Source organism: Pongo abelii, chromosome 10 (genome assembly GCF_028885655.2).
Source record: "Pongo abelii isolate AG06213 chromosome 10, NHGRI_mPonAbe1-v2.0_pri, whole genome shotgun sequence".
Classification (NCBI taxonomy): Eukaryota; Metazoa; Chordata; class Mammalia; order Primates; family Hominidae; genus Pongo; species Pongo abelii.
In genome coordinates this window covers 37075666-37084701 of record NC_071995.2, presented here as the reverse complement: position 1 = coordinate 37084701, position 9036 = coordinate 37075666, and the positions used below count along the sequence as shown (strand labels likewise).

The following is a 9036-nucleotide window of genomic DNA, read 5'->3' as shown; positions in this document are numbered from 1 at the left end:
GTGCTGGGATTACAGGCCTGAGCCACCGCGCCTGGCCGTACATAAACATCTTAACTTCTATACAACATAAAGTCCATGAGGAAATTCAAAAACAACAAAATAAGAAAAATATTTACTGACAAAAACTCTGAGTGTATTTTACCATAACATTATATTTTTTAAATTAACATCATTTTTTGAAACTTTTACTCATACCTAAGGCTGTAGCTCATTTTTAAAAATTTCCCTACAACATCCTAGTGTACCGTAATTTATTTATTTGAGTCTCAATTAATATTTAAGATGTTTCCAGATTGATGTTATATAAGACTTACTCATATCTTTTGATCATTTTTCTATGTATAATTTTCCGGCTTTTTCTAGGTAATTTGTAAGAATATGTTTTCTGCATTCTAATCTATTGTCAGTTTTATGTATACAAATAACTTTCTCCAAGGTTTTTCTTATCTTCACTCTTGATATTGTGGGGTTTTTTTTAATTTAACTCAGCAAAACTTTAAACATTTTATTTTGAGATAAAGGTAGATAAACTGATGGTGTGTTTTGATGAACAGAAGTTAATAATTGTAATGTAGCTTAATTTATCAGCCTTTTCCTTTCTGATTACTACTTTTTAGTCTTATTTTAAAAATCTTCTCTATTTGATGTCATGAATACTATCTCTTATCACCTAAAATGTTCATAATTTTGCCTTTTATATTTAGATATTTAATCCACCTGGATTTGTTATTATTTTTTAGTATGATGTGAAATAGGGGTCCAATTTCATGGGTTTTTTTAACGTTTTCTTCTCATTCACAGTTTTTCTAGAGCCATTTATGGGAAAGTTCCTCTGTTCTTCACTTAGCTCCTGGACCATCTCTGTCACAGATAAATGTCTATAAACTGTGAGTCTTTCTTTGAGGCCATATATTTCTTTCTCCTTAGTAAAGATTTTTATCTGTTTTATCATACATGTTGCCAGCATGTAGAAAGGCAATTGACTATTTAACAATTATTTCTAGCTGATAACCTTGTTAATATTAATACTTCGTCTAAAGATTACCTTATGTTTTCAGTATCAACAATCAGCTCCAAGTAATGAGAGTTTTATTTTTTTCTTTCCAATCTTGCTAGGTTTTCTTTCTTTTTATGTCCTGATTACAGTGGCTAGGACCTTCAGAATAATGTTGAAAAGAAATGCCATTCATGGGCATCCTTTCTTATTTCTAACTTTAAAGGGAATGCTTCCAATGTATCACTGTTGAGTATGATACTTGCTGTATTTTGTGTTTGTCTGTGTGAAGATACCTTTAACAAAATTAAGGGAAGTTTCTTTCTATTTCATGGAAAGCATTTCTCAAGAATGTTTGCTAATTGTAATAAAATGCTTTTTCTGCATCTATCATGATAATAGTAAGTTTTCCTACAGATATTCGAATCAAACAAAGCTATTCTTGTCTAAACCAACTTTAACTTGATATATTACCCTTAATTATACATCATAGGGCTCAGTTTGCTATCTCATTTAGGAATTATTCTTTAGTCAGAAGGGAGATTCAGCCTATCAATTCTCTCTCTCTTTTTTTTTTTTTGGTATTCACATCTGAATTTGCTATCAAGCTCATACCAATTTTATTAAAGAAGTTGGGGAGTGTTCCTCCTTTTTATACTATCTGAAAATATGTATTTGTAAATCAAAATTGTATGTTCCTTAAATGATCGGTAGAACTTATAAAACTGTTTGGGCCTGAAGTTTTCTTTATGGGACTATTTCAATCTAGTGATTTGATTTTTTTTATTGCTACATTGCCATACAGATATTCTATTTCTTGCCATGTAATTTTATAGAGTTCTATTTTAGATTGGTAACTTGTATTTTTCTAAAGATTAATCTGTCTTACCTATATTTCAATATTTCAAATTTCACACCATAAAGTTGTTTACAATATTTTAGAAATATCTGCTATATTTTTTGTTAATTTATTAATTCCCAATTTTTTAAGTTGTGTCCTGTATCTTCTCTATTAGAAGTTATCAATAATATTAATCAAGCCAGGCGCGGTGGCTCACGCCTGTAATCCCAGCACTTTGGGAGGCTGAGGTGGGTGGATCACCTGAGGTCAGGAGTTTGAGACCAGCGTGGCCAACATGGTGAAACTACATCTCTACTAAAAACACAAAAAATTAGCCGGGCATGGTGTTGCACGCCTGTAGTCCCAGGTACTCAGGAGGCTGAGGCAAGAGAATTGCTAGAACCCAGGAGGCAGAGGTTTCAGGGAGCCAAGATCGCACCCCTATACTCCAGCCTGGGTGACAGAGTGAGACTCTATTTCTAAAAAAAAAAAAAAAAAATGTTAATCATTCCAATTTTGTCTTTGTTAAAATTCTCCATTTTCTCTTCTATTTTCATCTATGTCTTGTCTTACATTGATCATATTTTTTCTGTTACTTCTTTGAGTTTATTGTGTTGTTCTTTTTCTAATTTGTTAGATGCATATGTCATTTTCAACTTTCCTTCACTATAATAAACATTAAAATTTAAAATAAATTTACTTGTATTAATTCTGATATTATATCAGAATTATACTATAATATAAATATAGTATTTATATTACTTATATTATTATTCTAAGTATAATGTTTTCAAATTTCTATTAGAAGTGTTTTAAAATTTCTCAATATTTGAAAATATTTTAATTATATTTTTAATATTATTTTCTACTTAATTGCATTATAATTAGAGAATGTGGTACAAGAATTTAATTCTATCCTGGCTTTTGAAATTCCAACAATTAGACATTTGATTTTTTTTACTGTAATTATGTTTACTTTTTTCTTTGCTCACCATTCCTCTCACAACACAGAAATTTCTGAGATCACTTTCCTCCCGTTTCTTTAGTGAGTTTCTTTTGTAATATCATCACCAAAATATGATATTGAAAGTAGAGGAAAGAAAGCCAAGCTCACCTACAAATGAGTGACACTTAGACTAGCAGCTGCTCCAAAGAGCAATAATGGAAACGAGATACTGGAATGACATCTACAAAATGCTAAGAAGAAATAACTGTTGTATTAATCCATTTTCATACTGCTATGAAGAAATACCTGAGACTGGGTAATTTACAAAAAAAAGATTTAATGAACTCGCAGTTCCACATAGCTGGGGAGGCCTCACAATCATGGCGGAAGGTGAAGGAGGAGCAAAGACATGTCTTACATGGCGGGAGGCAAGAGAGTGTGTGCAGGGAACTGCCCTTTATAAATCCATCAGATCTCATGAGACTTATTCACTATCATAAGAACAGTATGGAAAAACCTGCCTCCATAATTCAATTACCTCCCATGACATGTGGGGATTATGGGAACCACAACTCAACATGAGATTTGGGTGGGGACACAGCCAAACCATATCAACTGTCAAATGTTGAATTTTATATTTCAGTGAAACTGTCTTTCAAGGGAAAGGGAAAAGAAAAAAGAAGAACATATTTCCAACAAATAAACACCGGAGAAAATTACTACCAACAGAGGCAATATTTGAAAAGACAATGGATGATAATTTCCATGAATTATTGCAAGACATACAATGCTTAGATTCAGGAAGCCAAAAGATCATAAGGAAGATAAATAAAAATCAATCCACAACTTTCTCATTCTCCCTAATCATTCTGGACCCTTGAATGAAACATACACAAGGTCTTCTCACTCTATCCTTCACATCTCTTAAGATCTCTTTAACTATATTTCATGTCTTTGTCTTTTTTGTGCTATATTGTATGTTATTCTTCTAGATCTATTTTCTAGGTCCATCCCTCTTTCCTCAGCTAGGTATAATTTACTATTTAATCCATACACTGGGTTTTTAATATTAATTATTATATCTACATTTCTAAATCTCTATTTGTTTCCTTTCGAAATCTGATTGGCCACTTTCAATTGTCTTTTTTTCTGTCCTCCTATTTTCATTTCCATTCCACCAAGGTGTTGAGAATGGGAAAAACTGGGAGTGTGGCTGTGATTTCCAATAAGAAACTGTCTGTTCTGCCCCGGTAAACCTATTCTATTCCACTGGTAAACCTCTTGCATCATGAAGATATTGAAAGGCACTTTCCATAACAAAATGGAAATCTCTCCACTAATGGCATAGATTTCTGTGATAGCAAAATAAAATTGTCAAGCCTTTCTCTATCATATATGTGCCATACAGATGTCAATATTTGCTTTGTTTTCTGCACATAAGTAATTTCATTCAATACTCTCCACATCAGTAGTTTCACTTACTGCTCTTTGCGATGATATTGATATTAAGTGACATCTCCCTTTTACTATTTATAAAGTGAATTTCCTAAATTTCAGTGTTTTTTGTTTGTTTGTAGTAGCTGGCTACATGGGTTTCTCAACAAAGATGTGATTTACAGATATTTTGCTTCTAAAAATCTAACTTTCTGGACAAGGCAAAACTATAGACAGTTTAAAAAGATGAGTGGTTAACAGGGGTTCAGGGAAAAGTAGGGAAGGATAACGAGATGGAGTACAATGGATTTTTAAGGCAGTAGAACTGTACCATATGACACTGTGAACCCCGAATATCTGAGACAAGTCTTAGTTAATTTAGAAAGTTTATTTTGCCAAGGTTGAGGACGTGCACCTTTGACACCAGCCTCAGGAGGTCCTGAGGACATGTACCCAAGGTGGTCAGAGCACAGTCTGGTTTTATACATTTTAGGGAGACATGAGACGTAAATCAACATATGTAAGAGGAACTTGTCTGAGAAAGGCAAGACAACTTGAAGCAAAGGCGGGACAACTCAAAGCCAGGAGGGGACTTCCAGGTCATAGGTAGATAAGAAACAAAAGGTTACATTCTTTTGAGTTTCTGATTAGCCTCTCCAAAGGAGGCAATCAGATATGCATTTATCTCAATGAGCAGAGGGGTGACTTTGAATAGAATGGGAAGCACGTTGGCTCTAAGCAGTTCCCAGCTTGACTTTTCCCTTTAGCTTAGTGATTTTTGGACCCCAAGATTTGTTTTCCTTTCACACACTGTAATGTGGATACATGCAACTGGACATTGTCAAAGCTCATACAAGGTACAGGCATACCTCAGAGATATTGTGGGTTAGGTTCCAGAGCACTACAATAAGGTGAATATTGTAATAAAGTAAGTCACACAAATAGTTTGGTTTTCCAATGCATATAAGTGTTATATTTGGGCTGGGCATGGTGGCTCATACTTGTAATCCCAGAACTTTGGGAGGCCGAGGCGGGCGGACCACTTGAAGCCAGGAGTTTGAGACCAGCCTGGCCAACATGGTGAAACCCTGTCTCTACTAAAAAATACAAAAAATTAGCCAGGCATGGTGGCATGTGCCTGTAATCCCAGCTACTCGGGAGGCTGAGGCAGGAGAATCACTTGAACCCTGGAGGTGGAGGTTGCAGTGAGCCGAGGTCACGCCATTGCACTCCAGCCTAGGCAACAAGAGTGAGACTCCGTCATAAAAAAAAAAAAAAAAAAAAAAAAAAGCTATATTTGGCTGGGTGCAGTGGCTCACGCCTATAATCTCAGCACTTTGGGAGGCTGAGGTGGGTGTATTACTTGAGCTCAGGAGTTTGAGACCACCCTGGGCAACATGGCAAAAACCCATCTCTAATGGAGTGGCCAATGGCTTGCAGAGCAACATGCCCAAGTTTTATTGTGACTACTGTGATACATACCTCACCCATGACTCTTCATCTGTGAGAAAGACACACTGCAGTGGAAGGAAACACAAAGAGAATGTGAAAGACTATTATCAGAAATGGATGGAAGAGCAGGCTCAGAGCCTGACTGACAAAACAACGGCTGCATTTCAACAAGGAAAGATACCTCCTACTCCATTCTCTGCTCCTCCTCCTGCAGGGGCAATGATACCACCTCCTGCCAGCCTTCCGGGTCCTCCTCGCCCTGGTATGATGCCAGCACCCCATATGGGGGCCCTTCCATGATGCCAATGATGGGCCCTCCTCCTCTGGGATGATGCCAGTGGGACCTGCTCCTGGAATGAGGCACCCATGGGAAGCCACATGCCAATGATGCCTGGGCCCCCAATGATGAGACCTCCTGCCCATCCCATGATGGTGCCCACTCGGCCTGGAATGACTTGACCAGACAGATAAGGATAGAGGGGAGGCCTCATTGTATCAGTTTTATATTACCTATTCTGCTTCACCAGGAGATCATGCTGCTGTGATATTGAGTTTTCTAAACAGCATAAGGAAGACTTGCTCCCCTGTCCTATCAAAGATAATAGTTTTGGAGGGGAGAAGTGGGACAAAAAAGATGCAGTTTTCATTTGTATTGGGAAATGTGAAAATAAAATTATCAACTCTTTCAGTTAAAAAAAAAAACCCATCTCTAAAAAATAAAAATAAAAATTACCAGGGCATGGTGACACATGCCTGCAGTCCCACCTATAGAGGGATGGCTGCAAGGGGCGCTGAAGTGGAAAAACTGCTTGAGCCTGGGAGTTTGAGGCTGCAGTGAGCCATGATCACACCACTCCAACTTGGGTGACAGTAAATCAATGAATAAATAAATAAATAAATAAATTTTATGTTTATCTGGGTGTGGTGGCATGTGTCTGTACTCCCACTCCTACTTGAGAGGCTGAGGCGGGAGGATCACTTGAGTCTAGGGGTTTGAGGTCAACAAAGTGAGTTGGTCTCTAAAAAAAATTATTTTTACACTATACTATTGTCGATTAAATGTGTAATAGCATTATGTCTAAAAAATGTACATACCTTACTTTTAAAATATTTTATTGCTGGGCATAGTGATACATACCTGTAATCTCAGTTGCTCCAGAAAATTGCTTGAAGTCAAGGAATTCAAGGATGCAATGTGCTATGATTGCACCTGTGAATAGCCACTGCACCAGCCTGGGCAACATAGTAAGACTTCATCTGTAAAGCAAAAACAATAACAAACAAATAAAGAAATAAAACTCTATTGCTAAAAAATGTCAACAATCCCCTGACCCTTCAGTATGTTATGATCCTTCTGCTGGTGGAGGGTCTTGCCTTCATGTTGAGGGCTGCCAACTGATCACACTGCTGGCTGCTGAAGTTTAGGGTGGCTGTAGCAATTTCTTAAAATAAGACAAAAATGAAGTTTGCCACAATGACTTTTCCTTTCATGAAAGATTTATCTGTACTTTGTAATGCCATTCAATAGTTTTTTATCCACAGTAGAACTTCTTTCAAAATTGAAGTCAATTATCTCAACCCTGCTGCTGCTTTATCAACTAAGTTTATGTAGTATTATAAATCCTTCGTTGTCTTTTCAACAGTACTCACAGCTTCTTCACTGTCTTTACTTATCCATAAGAAGCAACTCTTCATCCATTAAATTTTTATCATGAGATTGCAGCAATTCAGTCACATCTTCAGGCTCCACTTCAAATTTTAGTTCTTTTGCTATTTCCACCTTATCTGCAGTAACCTCCCCCACTGAAAACTTAAACCCCTGAAAATCAACCAAAGTCCTGTCGATGTTAATATTTTGACCTCCTCCCATGAGTCATGAATATCCTTAATGGCATCTAGAATGGTGAATCCTTTCCAGAAGATTTTCAATTTATTTTGCCTAGATTCATCTGAGGAATTACTATCTATGGCAGCTATAGCCTTACAAAATGTATTTCTTAAATAATAAGACTTAAAAGTCAAAATTACTCCTTGATCCAGGGCTTCAGAATGAATCTTGTGTTAACGGGCATAAAAACATTAATCTCCTTGTATATCTTCACCAGTGCTTTTGGGTGATCAGGTGCATTATCAATGAGCAGTAATATTGTGTAAAGAACCTTTCTTCTGACTAGTAGGTCTCAACAGTGGGCTAAAATATTCAGTAAACCGTGCTATAAACCAATGTGCTGTCATCCAGGCTTTCTTGTCCCATTTGCAGAACACAGGCAGAGTCAATTTAGTATAATTTTTAAGGGCCCTAGGATTTTTGAAATGGTAGATGAATGTTGACTCCAACTTAAAGCCACCAGCTGCATTAGTCCCTAACAAGAGAGTCAGCCTGTCCTTTGAAGTCTTGAAGCTAGGGATTGACTTCTCCTCTCTGGCTATGAAAGTCCTAGATGACATCTTCTTCCAATAGAGAGCTGTTTCGTCTACATTGAAAATCTGTTGGCCGGGCGCGGTGGCTCATGCCTGTAATCCCAGCACTTTGGGAGGCTGAGGTGGGTGGATCACGAGGTCAAGAGATCGAGACAATCCTGGCCAACATGGTGAAACCCCATCTCTACTAAATATACAAAAAATTAGCCGGGCGTGGTAGTGGGTGCCTGTAGTCCCAGCTACTCGGGAGGCTGAGGCAGGAGAATGGCATGAACCCAGGAGGCAGAGGTTGCAGTGAGCCAAGATTGCACCACTGCACTCCAGCTTGGGCGACAGAGCGAGACTCCGTCTCAAAAGAAAAAAAAAGAAAGAGAGAAAATCATCCATTGTTTAGTGTAGCCACCTTTATCAATTATCTTAGCTAAATCTGGATAACCTGCTGTGGCTTCTACATCAACACTTGCTGCTTTGCCTTGCACTTTTACATTATAGAGATGGTTTCGTTCCTTAAACCTCATGAACCAACCTCTGCCAGCCTCCAGCTTTTCCTCTGCAGCTTCCTCACCTCTCTCAGCCTTCATAGAATTAAAAAGGAATTTGTGTCTTGCTCTGGATTAGGCTTTGGCTTAAGATAGTGTTACGGCTGGTTTGATTTTTTAGCCAGACCATTAAAACTTTCTCTATATAAGCAATAAGGCTTATATGAAGCAATAAGACTGTTTCACTTTCTATTTGTGTGTTCACTGGAGTAGTGCTTTCAATTTCCTTCAGGAACTTTTTCTTTGCATTAATAACTTGGCTAACCATTTGGTGCAGGAGGCTTAACATTTGGCCTGTCTTCGCTTCTAACATGCCTTCCTCACTAAACTTAAGCATTTTTAGCTCTTGATTTAAAATGAGAGATATGTGACTCATTCTTTCACTTGAATGCTTAGAAGCCATTTTAGG

General features: G+C 37.2%; 1 pseudogene; it reads left to right on the top strand.

The window, feature by feature from the left end:
• The first annotated feature begins 5640 nt into the window (after positions 1-5640).
• On the top strand, positions 5641-6369 carry LOC100938219 (U1 small nuclear ribonucleoprotein C-like; annotated as a pseudogene).
• Positions 6370-9036: the final 2667 nt, after the last annotated feature.